The sequence below is a fragment of the Heloderma suspectum genome, chromosome 1, assembly GCF_057233095.1.
Source record: "Heloderma suspectum isolate Gila_16-S chromosome 1, 16-S_ref, whole genome shotgun sequence".
Classification (NCBI taxonomy): Eukaryota; Metazoa; Chordata; class Lepidosauria; order Squamata; family Helodermatidae; genus Heloderma; species Heloderma suspectum.
Window position 1 is genome coordinate 190,720,747 of NC_139458.1, and position 20,541 is coordinate 190,741,287.

The 20,541-nt window shown below is 43.6% G+C and overlaps 1 protein-coding gene across 8 annotated transcripts in view; it reads right to left on the minus strand.

Annotated features, from left to right (window-relative positions):
* LOC146358556 (uncharacterized) overlaps positions 1-20,541 on the minus strand; it is a 271,819-nt gene that overhangs the window by 61,206 nt on the left and 190,072 nt on the right. For 7 of the 8 annotated variants that reach the window (XR_014784897.1, XR_014784893.1, XR_014784922.1 and 4 more), the window contains one exon: positions 15,630-20,228. The exons of the other annotated variant lie outside the window; for it this stretch is intronic. The gene's annotated coding sequence lies outside the window, so the exon portion shown is untranslated. Of the gene's footprint in view, positions 1-15,629; positions 20,229-20,541 lie in introns of those variants that run through there. 8 annotated transcript variants of the gene reach the window in all.

The following is a 20,541-nucleotide window of genomic DNA, read 5'->3' on the forward strand; positions in this document are numbered from 1 at the left end:
TCAGAGTCCTAACTGATTAGTTCAACCAGGAGAAGCTTTTATGACAGGGTATCACCTGACTCATGGGTTAAGTAGCTTCTTTGCTGGTCTCCTGAAATTTCTCTACATTGGTCAGAGCTGGGAGATGCTGGACAAGCTAAACCTGCAGCTGACATCTCTCAGACTCAACACCTGCTACGGGCTTAGTTTCTGACAGATATGTTGTAAGGATAAAACCATGTGTGTTGAGACTGAGGGGAGAACCATATACACCACCCTGAGTTCCTTGGAAGAATTGTGGGGTAAAAATGGAATCACTAAATAAACTGTTGATCGTGTTTGGTGTGGATAATTGCTGATCCCAGAGAATAAGAGATACAACAGAAGAAAAGGGATTATCTTTTGTTGGACCAACACCTTTTGATGTACACAAAAAGAGGAAAATCAAGGGCATACTGGAGGTGGTTTTGCTCTGGAGGTCGAAGAGGGCATAATGTCAAACAAGCTAGTAACCTTAAACGGCAGACTCCTCCACAGAATCACTGTCTGTGACAATTCTAAGCTCCAACAGTAATTTAGTACGGGAGACAGGCTATGATCTTGAGGTAGAGAATGAAATCAGTGAGGCATCCAACTCGGATGGCTTTAAAGGGGGATTTAGATAACCATTCATGGCTATCAATGGCTACCAGCCATGATGGCTATATGCTACCTCCAGTATCAGAGGGAGTATGACTCTGTTATAGCAGTTGCTGGGGAATGCATGGAGGAGGGTGCTGTGGCACTCATGTCCTATTCATGACCTTCCCACGAGCAGCTGGTTGGCCACTGTATGAACAGAATGCTGGACTAGACAGGCCTTTGGTCTGATTCAGCAGGGCTGTTCTTATGTTCTCATGTTCATGGATGGATGGGCCATGCTGTCTGAAAGGATGAGCCTTTCAGACAGCATGGGCATGTCTATGGAGTCTTACCAACTGACTTTTCAGCTGGGCCCAGTTTTCAGTGGGTAACCATTTACAGTGCAATCTTACATATGTCTCCTACGAGGTGAGCCCCATTGAATTCCATGGGGCTTACTCCCAAGTATGTGAGTGCAGAGTTGCAGCCTAATTGTATAAAAAGTGATGTTGTTGTTGTTGTTCAGTCGTTCAGTCATGTCCGACTGTTCGTGACCCCATGGACCATTGCACACCAGGCCTTCCTGTCCTGCGCTCTCTCCCGGAGCGTGCTCAAGTTCATATCCATTGCATCGGTGATGCTATCTAGCCATCTCATCCTCTGCCGTCCCCTTCTCCTTTTGCCCTCAGTCTTTCCCAGCATCAGGGTCTTTTCCAGAGAGTTTTCTCTTCACATTAGGTGGCCAAAATATTTGAGCTTCAGCTTCAGTATCTGTCCTTCCAAGGAGCACTCAGGGTGGATTTCCTTTAGGATGGACTGATTTGACCTCCTTGCAGTCCAGGGGACTCGTAAGAGTCTTCTCCAGCACCACAGTTTGAAAGCATCAATTCTTCGGCGCCCAGCCTTCCTTATAGTCCAGCTCTCACAGCCATACATTACTACTGGGAAAACCATAGCTTTGATTAGATGGACCTTTGTCGGCAAGGTGATGTCTCTGCTTCTTATTATGCTGTCTAGGTTTGCCATAGCTTTCCTCCCAAGGAGCAAGCGTCTTTTAATTTCATGGCTACAGTCACCATCTGTGGTGATCTTGGAGCCCAAGAAAATAAAATCTGTCACTGCTTCCATTTCTTCCCCTTCTATATGCCAGGAAGTGATGGGGCCAGATGCCATGATCTTCGTTTTTTTAATGTTGAATTTCAAACCAGCTTTTGCACTCTCCTCTTTCACCCTCAACAACAGGCTCTTTAGATCCTCTTCGCTTTCTGCCATTAGGGTGGTATCGTCTGCATATCGGACGTTGTTGATAATTCTCCCAGCAGTCTTAATTCCGACCTCTGATTCATCCAACCCGGCATTTCTCATGATGTACTCTGCATATAAGTTAAATAAGCAGGGTGACAATATTCAGCCTTGTCGTACTCTTTTCTCAATTTTGAACCACTCGGTTGTTCCATGTCTGGTTCTTACTGTTGCTTCTTGACCCTCGTACAGGTTTCTCAGGAGACAGGTAAGGTGGTCTGGTACTCCCATCTCTTTAAGAATTTGCCACAGTTTGTTGTGATCCACACAATCAAAGGCTTTCGCGTAGTCAATGAAGCAGAAATAGACGTTTTTCTGGAATTCTCTTGCTTTCTCCATGATCCAGCGAAAGTCGGCGATTTGATCTCTAGTTCCTCTGCCTCTTCGAAACCCAGCTTGTACTTCCGGTAGTTCTCAGTTCGCATACTGCTGAAGCCTAGCTTGTAGGATTTTGAGCATCACCTTGCTGGCATGTGAAATGAGCGCAATTGTGTGGTAGTTTGAACACTCTTTGGCATTGCCCTTCTTTGGAATTGGAATGTAAACTGACCTTTTCCAGTCTTGTGGCCACTGTTGAGTGTTCCAAATTTGTTGGCATATTGAGTGCAGCACTTTAACAGCATCATCTTTTAGGATTTTAAATAGCTCAGCTGGAATACTGTCATCTCCGCTAACTTTGTTGTTACTAATGCTTCCTAAGGCCCACTTGACTTCACTCTCTAGGATGTCCAGCTCAAGTTCAGTGACCACACTATCATGGCTATCAGGGACATTCAGATCTTTCCTGTATAGTTCTTCTGTGTATTCTTGCCACCTCTTCTTAATCTCATCTGCTTCTGTTAGGTCCCTGCCTTCTTTGTCCTTTATCATGCCCGTCTTTGCACAAAACGTTCCCTTGAGATCTCCAATTTTCTTGAAGAGATCTCTAGTCTTTCCCATTCTATTGTTTTCCTCGATTTCTTTGCATTGTTCATTTAAGAAGGCCTTCTTGTCTCTCCTTGCTATTCTCTGGAACTCTGTATTCAGTTGGGTATATCTTCCCCTTTCTCCCTTGCTTTTCGCTTCCCTTCTTTCCTCAGCTAATTGTAAAGCCTCATCAGACAGCCACTTTGCTTTCTTGCATTCCTTTTTCTTTGGGATGGATTGAGTTGCTGCCTCCTGAACAATGTTACGGACCTCCGTCCATAGTTCCTCAGGCACTCTGTCTATCAGGTCTAATCCCTGAAATCTATTCCTCACCTCCACTGTATATTCATCAGGGATATGATTTAGGTCATACCTGAATGGTTTAGTGGTTTTCCCTACGTTCTTCAATTTAAGCCGAAATTTTGCAACAAGAAGCTCATGATCTGAGCCACAGTCAGCTCCAGGTCTTGTTTTGACTGACTGTATAGAGCTTCTCCATCTTTGGCTGCAAAGGACATAATCAATCTGATTTCGATATTGACCATCTGGTGACGTCCATGTGTAGAGTCATCTCTTGTGCTGTTGGAAAAGAGTGTTTGCTATGATCAGCGTGTTCTCTTGGCAAAACTCTAATAGCTTTTGTCCTGCTTCATTTTGTACACCAAGGCCATGCCTGCCTGTTATCCTGGTGATTTCTTGACTTCCTACTTTAGCATTCCAATCCCCGATGATGAAGAGGACATCTTTTTTTGGTGTTAGTTCTAGAAGGTGTTGTAGGTCTTCATAGAACCGATCAACCTCAGCTTCTTCGGCATCAGTGGTTGGGGCATAGACTTGAATTACTGTGATGTTGAATGGTTTGCCTTGGATTCGTACTGAGATCATTCTATCTTTTTTAAGATTGTACCCCAGTACTGCTTTTCCCACCCTTTTGTTGACTATGAGTGCTACTCCATTTCTTCTGAGGGATTCTTGCCCACAGTAGTAGATATGATGGTCACCTGAATTAAATTCGCCCATACCTGTCCATTTTAGTTCGCTGATTCCCAAGATGTCGATGTTCAATCTTGTCATCTCATGTTTGACCACCTCCAGCTTACCTTGATTCATTGATCTGACATTCCAGGTTCCTAAACAATATTGTTCTTTACAGCATCGGATTTTCTTTTCACCACCAGACACATCCACAGCTGAGTGTCCTTTCGGCTTTGGCCCAGCCGCTTCACTCTTTCTGGCGCTACTTGGAAATACCCTCTGCTCTTCCCCAGTAGTATATTGGACACCTTCCGACCTGAGGGGCTCATCTTCCGGCGTCATCTCTTTTAGCCTTGTGATACGTTCCATGGGGTTTTCTTGGAGAGAATGCTGGAGTGGGTTGCCATTTCCTTCTCCAGTGGACCACATTTTGTCAGAACTCTCTGCCATGACCTGTCCGTCTTGGGTGGCCCTGCACGGCATAGCTTATGGCTTCACTGAGTTACGCAAGCCCCTTCACCACAACAAGGCAGTGATCCATGAAGTGATACTACTACGTAAATTCCTGGTTCAGTGGCATTCCTGGTGAGATTCCTATCGTTAGCTGAAGGTGCTTCATTTCATTCTTAGAGACAGTCTGAGGTGATAAATGCAGCTTAGGAGTTCATAATTCAAAGCTTCTCTCCTCAAGCATGGATGCCTTTCTCCACAAGAGCAAACCACATTGCTGAGTAGCTGGCATGACTTTCGGAGCTGACCAATCTTAATTTATCTGCCCTTTTGTCATAATTATCTCTCCTTTCCCATTCCTGGCCCACATAAGCAGGCCTAATGTGTAAATAATTTAGGGATGGACAAAAGTCCCTTACCTGGTCCTGCAGCTTGCTTTGCGGTGGGGGGGAGGCACTCCATTCCTCCCCCCGAAATTCTTGGCGGGGGGAACGCCCCATCCCTCCCCGCCGAAATTCTGGCCGGGGGGGAGGCGCCCCGTCCCTCCGTCCGAAATTCTGGCTGGGGGGGAGGCGCCCCGTCCCTCCGGCCGCGAATCCTCCTTGCTGGCTGGGACGCAAATGGCGGCGGCCATAGCTGCCGCCGTTTGCTTCCATGCAGTCAGCCGTGATAGGCTACGTAAATCCTTACGTAGCCTATCACGGCTGACTTTGAAAAAAAAAAAAGTGCATACGCAAATGGCGGTGCCCATGGGCGCCGCCATTTGCATTCCTTATTTGGGCACGTGTAGTCTACGTAAACATTTACGTAGACTACGGCGAAAACAAGGGCAACGCAAATAGCGTTGCCCTTATTTTAGACGTAGTCTACGTAAATGTTTACGCAGACTACACGTGCCCAAATAAGGAAAGCAAATGGCGGCGCCCATGGGCGCCGCCATTTGTGTACGCGCTTTTTTTTTTTTTTCCAAAGTCAGCTGTGATAGGCTACATAAGGATTTACGTAGCCTATCATGGTTTTTTTTGAAAATCTAGCCGTGATAAGCTACGTAAATCTTTACGTAGCCTATCACGTTTGCTTGAGTTCTTTTTTTTACAGGGAAATGGCGGTGGTGGCTGCCGGTCGGAAGACCGGCCGCCGCCGCCGCCGCCCCGCCGCCAGGAGCCACCAGCACCAGGGACATTCACCAAAGGTAAGTCCCATCCGGGGAGGCGGGCGGACCGTTTCTCCACTAATTTCGGGGGGCCGAATGCGTTGGCATTCGGCCTCCCGGAGATTCGTGGAGAAATTCTCCGCCATCCCTAAAATAATTACCCTTTCCTCTTCTTTCACATAACAGTGTTTCCTCAGATAACATGCCTTGACATTTTGCTAGCTTTCTTTCAGCGCAGGAAAGGTTAAGCAGGCAATATGCATTTCAAACTTGCTATTAACATTGCCCAAATACCTGTTTCTAGTAATTTACAATTGGTTATTTCCATTGCTTTTGTGAGATGGGCTGATTGTCTACTGCAGGAAAACCATGACCTGGTTCACCTAACACTAACCTATGGTTTATTTAGCCTATGGCTATGATTTGTTGCCCTAACCAGAGTTTGGCAGACAGTTGAACAAACTGTGGTTTTCTCAGTCCATGGACCATTTGTTTCCCTCCTCCTTCACCCATTCCCTCCCTGTATCCCAAATGCCTTTGTGGCACAGTAGTACTGGCATATAGAGAAGCTGGGGGGCGGGCACAGGCTACTTTGTCTGCCACCTCTGAAGCCTTGTGAAACAACCCACGAACAATCCACGGTACTGGGTTCACATGTAATGACAAACCATGGTTTAAATAACCCAGAGTTCACAACCCAGCAACAAACTATGGTTTGTTGGCGTAGCTGGGTTCGCAACATCACAACAACCCAGAATTCAAGAACCCATGGTTTAAATAAGCCATGGGTTAGCATTATGTGTGAACCACGTCTATAAATAACATTCTTGTATTTTCATTCAATATACAGAATAAAGTCACAGATATTTTGCTTATCCCATAAAGATTTCCTAACCTATTTTTAAAAAGGAACAACAACTGTAGGATTGTGTACACATTAGGTATTAGAGCCGAGATGGCTTTGTTCTCCACACAAATCCCCACCCACTCATGGGCTCTTATTGATGCTGTAGTTGGGATATCTATTGGATATTCTCCAGAAGTAAGTCTACTACAGCAACACCAACAAAGAGTCTTGTGGCATCTTAAAGATGAACACATTTATTATGGCATAAACTTTCATAGATATATGCTGGATATTTGATATTCAGCACGATCCTTGACATATGGCATTTGAGGAGGTTTTCAGTGTATTGATTGATTGATTGATTGATTTGATTTATTAGCTTCCCATCTGGCCAGCTACCCAGACACTCTAGGTGGCATACAATACTAATAAGAAATTTACATAATCAACTGAACAAAACATAACAAAACAACACTGCCCCCCAAAAAACCTTAACCCACCCCAAATGCCCACCTGAACAGCCAGGTTTTTAAAGCCCGGTGGAAGCACATCAAAGAGGGGGCATGGTGGAGGTCACTAGGGAGGGAATTCCACAGAGTGGGGCCACCACAGAAAAGGCCCTCTCCCTAGTCCTTACCAGCCTAGCTGTCCTGGCTGATGAGACAGACAGAAGGCCTACCGAGGCCAGTCTTGTTGAGCGACGTCACTGGTGTTGCTGGAGGCGCTCCTTAAGATAGACTGGGCTAGAACCATATAGGGTTTTAAAAGTCAATGCCAACACTTTGAATTGGGCCCAAAAAACAACTGGTAACCACTGCAACTCCTTCAGCACTGGAGTGATGTGGTCTCGCCGATGGTTTCCTTTAATCAGGCAGGCCGCTGCATTCTGCACCAGCTGCAACTTCTGAACTGTCTTCAAGGGTAATGCCACATAGAGCTCATTACAGTAGTCTAGGCGAGAGGAAACTACTTATGGGAGCAGATGGTTAGGTAGATAGGGGTGCAGCCGCTGTATCAAATGGAGTTGGTGCAGTGCTGCCCGGCTCATGGCTGACACCTGAGCCTCCATGGACAGCTGGGAGTCTAAAATGAACCCCAGACTGCAGACCTGGTCCTTCAGGGGTAGCCACACCCCATTAAACACCAGGTCAACATCACCCAACCTCCCCTTGTCTCCCACAAAAAGTACTTCGGTTTTGTTGGGGTTCAGTTTCAGCTTAGTCCTTTCCATCCAGCCACTCACCGACTCCAGACACTTGGACAGGGTTTCTATAGCCAACTTTGGCAAGTATTTAAATGAGAGGTAGAGTTGTGTGTCATCCGCATATTGGTGACACTGCACCCCAAACCTCCTGATGATAGCTCCCAGTGGCTTTATATAGATGTTAAATAACACTGGGGAGAGAACAGAACCCTGTGGCACCCCGCAAGTGAGTAGCCAAGGGTCTGAAGGTCCCCCAGAGCTACCTTCTGGTACCTGCCAGACAAGAAGGAACAGAACCCTATGCCCAACCCCTCCAGGCGGTCCAGGAGGATGTATAGTGTATGATGTATATTTGCTAGCTGACTTTCAATATGTGATCTGTAACATTAGCGATGCAATCGTATATGTCTGCTGAGACATAAGATCCCTTGAATTCAATGAGATTACTCATGGTTAAGTATGTACAGGGTTGCAGCCTTAGAATTCTATAGTCTGTATTTTATTGGGTTGTATCCAGTGTTAGTCTAAAAAGCCCAATTTATTTCAATGGGTCTACTCTAAGTAGGACTACCACTGGATACAACCTATTATCTTAAAGTTTTGATGCAATTGTATTTTGCACAATATAATAGTTGGTTAATTGTTATCTGATAAAGAAAAATGTTACACTTTCAGAACATTTATGAATATAGGCCCTATTTAGAAAATATTATTCTTTGATAACTTCTTGACCTTTCTTTTAAAAAAACTATTTTTGAAAGAATATTAAATTGTATCAATAATTTTAATGGTTGTATTTCTTTAATGGAGAGTAATTTGACATTTTAAAATGTGTTTTTAGGTATTCTGATGTTCTTTTTATTTTGTGAATGCATAGACGTTCATAAGCTAAATAAAACTACACAACAGAAACCAAAAAGTGTACTAAAATATAATTAATTTACTGTTGAGAAAATAAATTAATTGTCCTACCTAAATCAAGAAATGTACATGGATGCCGTGATGAAACTAGGAGGGTTGAAACAAGGAGGAAAGTAGCTTCAGAGATCCAATGTACAAAAAGGATCCCCCAAATAAATGCCAGAAATGTATTGATACACAAAGTTTGCAGCTATAAGCGGGGGGGGGGGGGGGGCTCACAAGCATAAACTCCAAGTTCAAAAATGGATAGTAAAACTGATTATCAGAAAAAGATTAAAATGCAATGTATCATAATTATATACAGAACTATAAAGTTAAAGATCTCTCTCTCTCTCTCTCTCTCTCTCACACACACACACACACACACACGTACAGGAAACAAAATTCCTATCACGTACAGGATAATGTTGAAGCTGTACGGATTAAAGACAATCCCTAGGAATTCTCATTTGAACATACATTTATGCTGCTCTATTTGAGGGCATTTTATTTTGTGCCTCTGAGCTTCCTAGGGTCAGATGTACGCAGAAGTGGCCTTTTGTGAACACGTCTCATGTTACATGAGGAACAGTGAGTACATCCATGTGCTGTGCTTGTTCAGACAGAAGCTAGGAAGAACTGAATCCAGCCCTGTGCCTCCCATCTCTCCATTAGGCAGATAATCAGCACTGTCTGTTGCTGGCAATTCGAGGCTTTCTGAGCTTTTCTCAAGCTTTAACCCACCACTTTACCAAGGCCTCTGCTTCTAGATTCTTTGTGGGATTAAGTTCAGCTCCTTTACACATATTTTTTCCTGGGGGGGTTCTTTCTCCACCTTTCTATGTGTGCTATTATGAAACCACTAGGTGGTGCTGTGGTATAACAATTGCACAGTAGGGTTTCATTCCACCATTTCCAGATAATACCAGACTTTCCTCAATCAAAAAAAAAAAAATGTGGAAATAGTTGCAAACAATGGGAGAGGCCTTGGAGGATGACAACATTGTAAAGCACCTGCAAACTACCGTGAATGAGGAATCACGAGTGCGCAATAAATGCCTCATGGAGAAAGGCTCTCAGGCAGTGGGAAAATGCACACTACCTTCCTATGCATATCACTGGACGGCAGCCAGACTGTTTATAAGAGCTTATTACACAGGGCTGCACTGAATATTCTCCAGTTTTACTTTTCAGATTGAAAGGAACAATTTCAATAAGCTAAATATCTTGCGACAAACACTTTGGTTCTGAGGGTATTCATCGGTTTTTAAAATCATTTCCATGCTACTCTTTCCCCTGGCTGCGGTTACTTTGGCCCCATATTTGGGTAGTGGTGGTTGTTGTTGTTGCTCTTTTATTCACTGCTTAATTGCCCTTCCTGGTGTAGTGATATCAGTGATTCCAGCCAATCAGGGTTGATGTGGTGAGTAGGATGACATTACAATGCTATGTAGCCAATCTGACTTGGCCATGTAATGACATAACTGAGGGCAACTGAAAGCGAAAGCAAGTCATAGCCATAGCTTAGTGGTAGAGCACATGCTTTGCATTCAGAAGGTCCCAGATTCCGTCCCTGGCATCTCCGGGTAGGGCTGGTAAAGACCCCTGCCTGAAACTCTGGCTGCTGCCAATCAGTGCAGACAATACTGGGCTAGATGGAACAGTGGTTTGACTTAGTATAAGGCAGCTTCCTGTGTCCACCTTTCAAAATCAGAGCAATGTAAGCAGATAAGCGCGCACTTCTCAAGATGTGTAAAAAAAACTGACACAAAAGAGGAGGTATTTTTCGGTAATCAAAAATATGTCTGGGGGAGAGAAGTGAATAGTTTGAGCTCAGCCCTAACGTACCATGATACAAAATACAAATTGCAGCCTAGAGGCAAGGTCTCATTGTATCCACCTCAGGGACTCAAGTCCTTGCACTACATCACTGTCTAGCATAGCACTTTTCTTATAGAAGCTGATGGGAGAAACATTCCCTTTCCAGCACCACTTAGGTGCTCCTGTTTCTGCTTTTCTGGGGGGCAAAGAAAGGACAGCCCTTTTCTTGATAAAGCCTTCCCCAACCTGGTGCCCTCCAGATGAATTGTGCTATAATTCCCATCACCCCTGGCCACTGGTCATAGTAGCTGGGGCTGATGGGAGCTGTAGTCCAAAAATCTGGAGGGCACCAGGCTGCTGCTTTAAACTTTAGGCTGCATTAAATTTACATTTCCATACACAGCAGTTTTATATTGAAGAGGACCACCCTCCCACACACCCATTTTAGTCATCAAAAATTGAACAGTCCAGCATATCATGGAGTATAATGTCTCCCTTCCTTCCTGAAACTTAGTAATATTCCTGTAACACCTTGAGTTGCTAGAATAAGGAGTTTGCCCGTATGGTGCATTTCACCATAGCATCCAAATGGTTGCCTGTGTTTCTTGCCAAGTTTGAACTCAGTACGGGTGGGCAGGGGAGTCATTTAATGCAACCATTTTATGTTACGCAATGGCAAAATAAACTTTATTCAAACTGCCTTCCGTGTTCCAAGAAGGATGCTGCCTGCCACATCCCGGGGCTGCATTGTTACTCAGCCTACTGTATCTCCAGTTGCTATAGCAACATCCTCCCAAGTATTTGTAAGGTCACCGAAGGAAGGGCTAACCCTCTTACTCCTGGAATAACTAATGCAGCTCTGTTACTGGCTTGATGTAAATAGTCTCTGGTGACAGCCAACTGTACATATAGTCAATTACAACTGCTCAAAGGAAATGATTTGTTGTAACAGCCACTGTTCAACCTCTGTGACATCAATGTTTCTATGGAAACAGTTGCCTATTGCACAGCGTAGAATTGAGTATTGATCAAACCAGGGCTGACACTATTTCAGGAGGCTCACGGCTTCTCTGCGTGGCAATTTACGATAGGAACTCATAACATCACTGTATATTTCAAGCCCCAAGGAACCAATTTAGCGGACACTTACAGTAGAATATTAGCAGAGGTCAATAATGAAAGTCTGATTATGGACCTAGGACAATTATTCAATGCTTTTGTTGTCTGCCCTTTCCACATTCTAGCAGCTATTAAAATTTCCAAATAATAATAATATTCGGTTCTGAAGAAAGTGCTGTATTCATCTTCCATTTTAAACTTTATTTTTCATTGTTATGGTATCTATCAATAAAATTATTCAGCTATATTAGCCAAGCTCTGACCTCTCAGAAGTAAATAACTATTGATCAAGAGGCGAATCTGTTTGGCCAGAGTGTCCATTACTGGTCTCATTGGCCCAGCAGATAAGGTGATAGTTGCACAAAAGTAGATGGTACCAACATGAAGAGTAATACATGACGAGTTCTTACACTGAAGAGTAAGGGACAATATTACAAATTATGAGCAATATGGGGAATCCTTCCTGTTCCCAAGCAGGAATGAAGAGATGCTATGCATTTTAATTCTACCAAAGGCCGGGGTAGGAATCACACAGCTAATGATCAGGAGAAAATTAGCCCCAATTCATATGTTTAAGAACATAAGACGAGCCCTGCTGGATCAGGCCAAGGGTCCATCTAGTCCAGCATTCTATTTACACAGTGGCCAACCAGCTGTCGACTGGGAACCCACAAGCAGGGCATGAGTGCAACAGCACCCGCCACCCATGTTCCCCAGCAACTGGTATATAGGCTCACTGCCTCTGGTACTGGAGGCAGCATATAGCCATCAAGACTAGTAGCCATTGATAGCCTTTTCCTCCAGGAATTTGTCCAACCCCCTTTTAGAGTCATCCAAATTGGTGGCCATCACTACATCTTGTGGTAGCGAGTTCCATAGTTTAACTATGCGCTGTGTGAAGAAGTCCTTCCTTTTATCTGTCCTGAATCTCCCACCAATCAGCTTCATAGGCTGACACCAGGTTCTAGTATTTTGAGAGAGGGAGAAAAATGTCTTCCTATCCACATTGTCCACACCATGCATAATTTTGTAGACCTCATGTCTCCCCTTATATTTAAAAGACCACAACACACCTTTCCCAACGTGGTGCCCTCCAGAAAGTTTTGACTGCAACTCCTATCATTCCTGACCACTGGCCATGCTATCTGAGCCTGATAGAAGTTGTAGTCAAAAACATCTGGAGGACACCATAAGAACATAAGAAGAGACCTGCTGGATCAGACCAAGGGTTCATCTAGTCCAGCAATCTGTTCATACAGTGGTCAAAGAGCTGCCCACAGGAAACCCACAAGCAGGACATGAGTGCAACAGCACCCTCCTGCCCATGTTCCCCAGCAACTGGTGTACATAGGCACACTGCCTCTAATACTGGAGGTAGCATATAGCCATCAGGACTACTAACTTTATCCTCCAGCTTTTTGTCCAATCCTCTCTTAAAAACATTCAAATTGGTGGTCATCACTACATCTTCATGAAGTGAATTCATGGAATCATGGAATCATAGAATCATGGAATAGTAGGGTTGGAAGGGGCCTACAAGGCCATCGAGTCCAACCCCCTGCTCAGTGCAGGAATCCAAGTCACAGCATCCCTGACAGATGGCTGTCCAGCCTCGTCTTGAATGCCTCCAGTGTGGGAGAGCCCACTACTCCATTTAATTATGCACTGTGTGAAAAAGTCCTTCCTTTTATCTCTCCTGAATATCCCACCAATCAGCTTGACAGGATCACCCCAGGTTCTAGAATTATGAAACAGGGAGAAAAATCTCTCCCTATCCACTTTCTCCACACCATGCATAATTTGGAACACCTCTAACATGTCTCCCCTTACTCGTCTTTTTTTCTAACCTAAACAGTCCCAGACATTGTAACCCTTCCTCATAGAGGAATGGATCCAGCCCCCTGATCATTTCAGGCTGATCACTTTTCTGCACTTTTTGTAGCTCTACAGTATCCTTTAAGTGCAGTGACCAGAACTATGCACAGTGTTCTATGTGTGGCCGCACCATAGATTTGTATATGGAGAGTATGATCTTGGCAGTTTTATTTTCAATCCATTTTCTAATTATTCCTAACATGGAATTTGCCATTTTCACAGCAGCTGCACACTGGGACAACATTTTCATTGAGCTGTCCACCACCCGAAGATCTCTTTCTTAGTCAGTCACCATGTTGGGGAAGGCTGTCATATGGGATCATGGGGTTTTTAAATGTATGGGTGGGACTTGCTGAGGGGCTCGCAGCTTGATGGGAACTATATAAAGAAATTAACTGGATGAACTGGCACTTTCGGGGTGGGGGTCTCCTGCCCCCATTTGCACAATCTGGATTGCTCCACAAAGGGGAGGTGCAATTTCACAAATGGCAGGAGGTGCAGGGACAACACCACCACTACCAGCAGCAGCAGCAGCACATCAATGTGCCCATTCATATACAACTGGTGCCTCTGCACAATTCCTGCTGGTTCACAAGCCTGTCAGGAGCCCTGCACAGTTAAGAAGCTGCCATGAACTAGGGCAATTCAACACTTAGAGAACACTGAAATCACTCATTGTCCCAGGGTACAGTCTGAGAGCATATGACACAGGGAGGGAACCCTCTCTAAACTGCCTTGAGCACCATAACGGAGGAAAGGTGGCATGTAAGTGTAATAAAAAACTATATTTTTCTGGGGCTGTCTTCCCACACCCAAAACTCCTAGGAGGAACATGATACTGAAGCACCCTAAGGGGAAAAAAAACCACAGCCTTCTAACCATCAACCATACAAGCCCTCTTCACTTTTCTCCCATGATGTCATTACTGTCACATGGGGGGGCGGGGCAAACAGGTCTGCGCTCACTGGCTCTTCCCACTTTGTCATGGCCCCATTGGCCTGGCCCCACTGAAGTCCACATGTCAAGTGGGAAGGCTTGACGCAAGGAGGCTGCTGTACTGGCATAGGCTCCCCCACATTATTTAGAACTCAGAGCGATCTAATGCCTAAATTATTCTACTGTATAGAACAGGGTTGGCCAACTTGTGGCCCTCCAGATGTGTTGGCCTACAACTTCCATCAGCCAGCAGCCAATAGTGAAGGATCATGGGTGTTGTAGGCCAAAACATCTGGAGGGCCACAAGATGCCCACCCCTGACATAGAACATCATCATAGGGAGCTACATTTCCTTAATTTATGGACAGAGGCACTGGAAGTGTTTTTAAGGTAGCGGGCAGCTCAAGGCACTCCAGTATTAAATTCAAATTTAAATTCAATTCAGACTTCAAAAGGGATCCCAACTGTACTGAAAAGTCACAATTTGTTAAAATTATAGAATGGTAGAAAGACTAGAAGCTCGCTGGTCAGGGTTCAGCCTCTTCACTCTCTCAACCTCAACTCCGGATTTCTGCACATGGGGCTTTTATCTTGCGATTGAAATTGGTTACTCACAGAAGTTTGCAGGTCCTTTACATGACATCATCAACCTCCAGGGCATCTCCCACGCTAAATGACCTTTATCCCATTTTTTAACCCCACAGGGCTCTATTTTATCCCCCATGCTGTTTAACATCTACATGAAACCGCTGGGGGAGGTTATCCGGAGGTGTGGGCTGAGGTGCCATCAATATGCAGATGACACCCAGCTCTACCTCTCTTTTACATCAAAACCAGGTGAGGCAGTGACTGTTCTGAATCAGTGCCTGGGCACGGTAATGGACTGGATGAGGGCCAATAAACTGAAACTCAATCCAGACAAGACAGAGGTACTGTTAGTGGGTGGTTCGTCTGCCCGGCTAGGTGATATTCAACCTGTTCTGGAGGGGGTTGCACTCCCCCTAAAGGATCAGGTTCGTAGTTTGGGGGTGCTCTTGGATCCAGAACTGTCACTTGAGGCACAGGTGAACTCAGTGGCACGGAGCACTTTTTATCAGCTTCGGCTGGTATACCAACTACGCCCTTATCTGGACAGAGATAGCCTTGCTACAGTTATCCATGCTCTGATAACTTCTCGTCTGGATTACTGCAATGCGTTATACATGGGGCTGCCTTTGAAAACAGTCCGGAAACTTCAGCTGGTCCAAAATAGGGCAGCAAGATTGTTAACAGGGACTGGCCTGCGAGCTCATATTACGCCAGTACTTTTCCAGCTGCACTGGCTGCCAGTCCATTTCCGGGCCCGATTCAAAGTGCTGGTGTTAACATTTAAAGCCCTTAACGGCTTGGGGCCAGGTTACCTGAAGGATTGCCTCCTCCCATATGTGCCTGCTCGGACCTTAAGATCATCATCAGCGGCCCTCCTCTGTGAGCCCCTGCCAAAGGAAGTGAGGCGGGTGGCTACTAGGAGGAGGGCTTTTTCTGCTGTGGCACCCCGGCTCTGGAATAAGCTCCCTAGTGAGGTTCACCTGGCGCCTACATTGTATTCCTTTTGGCGCCAGGTGAAGACCTTTTTATTTTCCCAGGCATTTTAGCATTTTAGCTTTCTAAATTTTTATCTTTGCTGTTTTAAATCTGTATTTTAAACTCCTGCACTGCTGCTAGGTTTTATTGTGGTTGTATTGTTATATTGTGGTTTTAATGTTCTGTATATTTTAAATTGTTTTATTGTGTGTTGCTTGGATTTAATTTTTGTGAACCACGCAGAGAGCTTCGGCTATTGGGCGGTATAGAAATGAAATAAAATAAATAATAAATTTAAACAATCAGAGATAACAAGCTATCAAATTACAGTGCATTGAGTTTTTGCGAGAAAAGAGGAAGTCGCGCAATAAGAGGAGCTAGACTGCAATGCCATCTAGTGTCTGTATAATGAAACATATAGAACACACAGATAAGAGGGAAAGGGGGAGGGAAGCGCGTGTAAAGGGAGCCTGTTGTGATGCATTTAAAACAGAAGTAGAAAGCCCTGGTGAAGTTGCAGGATTTTATCCTGGTGTAGAAATGCTCTCCATCTCCCTCCTCCCCACCCCTCTGTATACAGCTGCTCAGCTCCTCCCTCCACAATAAAGTTCTGCTTCCAAGGGTCAAGAAGCAAGATAGTGCACTCAATTGCTGAGCCCTAGAAAATGGGCTGCACCTCTCCCTCTCTTTTATCAATTAGCCTTAACTACAACATTATGCATTTTTTCATGAGCATTCTTGGGTACTCAGCTCACACTGGTCAATGTTAGAGTTGTCCTAGGTGCGTAAACACAGACAGACAGACACACACACACACACACACACCTCTCTCTTCTGGCATCCCTAGTTAGAGAATGAGAGGAATGGGAAGAGAAGCTCCATTTCAAGGTAACATGTTGCTTATATGTTACTGCAGCCCTCTTCAGTGGTAAGACACAGTCTACTTTTTCTCCTCCTTTCCCTTCAACCTGTATACAAAGCATTAGGAGGAAAGAGGGTTATCACTATTGACCAAAAATGCCATCAGAATGATCGGGACAACTTTGTTGTATGTATCTTTGAATCTGGGATTTATGATAACCAGACTTTCCCAATACTTACAGAAAACTGGGTTCAGTGAGAAGCATTGGAGAAGGCAGTGGGTATTTCTGGATGATTGGAAATGGAGACTATACATTCCAGCTCTTCTTTAACAAAAGATACAATACAGCCTTTAAAAATATAATAATGCAAAGTTCATTAGGGTCATGTCCCCATCTGGTTTTCCCGGAAGGAACAAGTGCAATGAGTGTTTGCTCCTAATTTGTCTTGCTTGCATTCTTGTGCTAAATATAATCTCATACCTTAGAACAATTTTAGATTGATTTCATAGCTAGGGCTATAAGCGTATTTTAAATCCTCTCCTGAGATATTTGTGTGTAAACATCTGATCACTGATACATTAAAGAGAAAGTGGAGAAGATGCATTTGTAATATAAATGAGTGCTCTGACACATGCAGGCCCCCGGTTCACTTAGGAGCCTGAGAATAAGGCTTCACATGGCAAGAAGCTTCCAGCAGCAGCTAGCAGTTCCCACAAGAAGGATCCCTACCTTTGTTCAGCATTGCACACCCACTCATTCACCCACTCACATTCTTTATAACAGAACTTGACTTCTTGGAGCAACAGAGAGGAACCAGGATGTTGCATCAGCTGGTGAGTTTCTCTGCTGCTCTGACACCAAGCGAGGTACTGCCAAAGAGAATGTGAGTGTGAAAGCAGTAGGCCTGACAGGAGCTTGGAAGATGGGTCTCTGCAGATAGCATTTACAGCTGTCAAAATAGCTAGCTGCTGTAGTCACCCTTAGGCTTCTTACAACATAGAGCTTCGTTCACAGGCTCATATGTGAATTAGCTCCATGTTTGACATTCAGAGTACAAAGCAATTAAAGCAACTGCCGCTTTAAGCAAAATGAATGCAGTACTGTCAACGTGGAGTTTCTGTTCTAGAGATCCTTTTATAATTCCAGTAGTTGGAGAACTGCTGCCCTTTGCATTGGTCTCCATCGATTATACTGGTTTCCACATTGTTTGGAGCAATTCAAAATTATGGCTCCTCTGATCTATAAACTATTGTATAATTTGGGTCTACTCATCATGTACCGGCATGACAGCTAACAACTGATGTGTTTCCTGAGTGGATAATCCTTCTTTTTGTGCGATTTGCATGGAGGTGTGTTTGTAGCTCAATGCATCGTTCAACATCAGTATAACTGGGCCTGAGCTTGTTGACGTTCAGAGAATATTGCAAGACAAATAATTCAAGCCCCTCTTCACAGGTTGCCTAAGGGCATAAAAGTGTCCAAAATGTTTTAAATGGTTGTGGTGTTATTTAGTTTATTTCCTGATATTGTGTCTATTGATTCATGCTACAGGCAGTGCTAATATCTTTTTAACCTCAGTCTAGAATGCCAGCAGTTGTATTTTTAAACCAGGGAATAAATGAAATTTGAAAATGATAAATAGAACACTTAAAATAAAATAGGAAAAATTAAAAAAATTAAAAAATGTGTTACTCATTGTTTAAGAGCTAGATTCCAAGAGTTTAAACTGGATGGCCGCTATTCATTTCTTGATCAAAATAAGGGGAATTCATGCAATATAGCTACAGGTTATATGTGCTGATCTATGATTGTAACAAAATCTATCTATCTATCTATCTATCTATCACAGAGGTTATCAGTCAAGTACACATTCAGAGTGCTGCATAAAATACACGGTACAGTGAATTTCTCTTTTACCAGATGTGTCGACATGAATTTATTTTTGTCCAGTAAAAATAAATGGATTATATGATAACTGACTTCAGTCCCTGCCACCTGCTGTAAGTATTTCCATAAGGTAGAAAGATGTTAAGATTTGGACAAAACTCTCCAAACAGATAACATTTTCGCCCATGAAAGTGACGTATCATTTTTCTTCTCCCCATAGGAGTGAATGGCATATGGGGGGGGGGGAGGCCACTTGGTCAGTGGCACCATTAAGGAGAGGAGAGGGGGACTTAACCTGCTCCCTAGCCCTGGTTTCCCCAATTTCTTGCAAATAAAAGTTTCTTGCTGTCCCCCAAACAACTTTACTTACTGCTGTCCATTTATTTCATCTAACAGAAATCAGTAGGAACTGAGTCAGTCCTGTAATAAATAAGAACTCCATCCTTTCATCTGCTTAGATGCACCCTGGATTCTGTTCCTTGGCATGACACTGGAGTGTGATGCTAGAATATGACAGAATGCTGAGAATTGGATTTTTAATAGATGATGATGATGAATTTATTACTCCTACTGTCATTAGATCCAATTAATCTGTCTCTGAAGATACATTTTGGGGCAGAGTCTTAGAGCTTATCTATACAAGGCTGTTAACTGCTGTATCTACTTTCAGTTTTGTCCCAGAATTGAGATCTGAGCTCTACACAAAGAGCTTTTCCTTTCCTGCTTTTCCACTATGTAACCTCTAGGAGGTGCCGTGCTACAGCAAAATAGCACAAATAGACAAGTTGTTATTTCTCTTTCAAAATAATACTCCATTTTCCCTGCTCTAAAAAAAACCCTGGGAAAGTGCTCTTAAAAACAGAAGCAAAACTGGAGGATCATGACATCTTCTAAAGAACCCATAAACAACCACAAGTAAGGAATCATGAGTGTACAATAAATACCTCATGTAGAAAAGCTCATAGTTAGCCCTGATAGATCCCCCCCCCTCGCCCATTATGGCAACATAGCACCATGTTCATTCTCTCTGTGGCTGCATCTCTTCTACTACTGTGCCAAAAATTTCTCCCGCATTTTTTCCTAACATTCTCATTATTCCTATTGTCAAAATAGGCTTCACCCAAATGGGAAGCAGAGCATAATATTAAGCAGAAAGTCTTTTCCACCATTACCTTTTACAGTAATATAATTCAAGCCAGGCATAGCCTTTATCTCCGTCAGTCACTGCAGTCAGAAAGATCAGACTCTTAAGTGGACTTCCTCTTTAGAATGCATTTTTAACATCTCATCTCTAAGCTGACATTGCATACCACTCATCATGATCAGTGTCAAATACTACAGTATATCAGCCTCTGCTGCAGCATAAGCAGCACTTTCTGGCTAAACTGAACACCCAGCCTGTCAATCGTGCGATGTCCCCAGCACTCAGGCTTGCTCATCAACTGGTAACAAGTAGCTGTACTCTTCAAATTAATTCTGAAAGCATGTTAGAAAGAAGCCAACTTCTACAGCTGACAGTAGTTGGAGTCAAAACAGGACATGCTTTTCACTTGAGTAACCATGCAAGGACAACTGCTATCTTCCTAGACTTTTGAAATCATCATTATAACAGTCATCTTCTGTGAGCTGGTCTTTGACCGTAATAAAGTTCTATTCTATTCAGTCATCTTCTGCCGTTCAAACCAGCAGAGCTACTGAGGAGCTGGGTTTCTATCTGTGCAAAATGTAAGGAGTATGAGCTGTTCTTTCCTTCTCACCTCTGAATTACAGCTTGGCCTGGAGGGCATAAGAAGGTTCCAAGGTAATAAACTCAGCTACATTCATACACTGTAAAAAAAAAAAGAGAGAGAGAGAGAGAGAGAGTTGAAAGTACTTTGTCAGAAGGGTCATGATATGCACACTCTGTGTCCACATCAAGGTACACATGTATATTTCTTTTGTCTCACTATCAACTTTTTTTTTTACTTATTCTTTTATTATAGAATTTTGACTAAAGAAAAAGAAAAAAAGGAAGTGGCTACATAGATCTGAATATATTAATTTCAATGCATATATATGGTGTGTGTGTATACACACACACACACATATATATATATATATATATATATATATATGCAGGTTTCTAAGAACTATATATAAA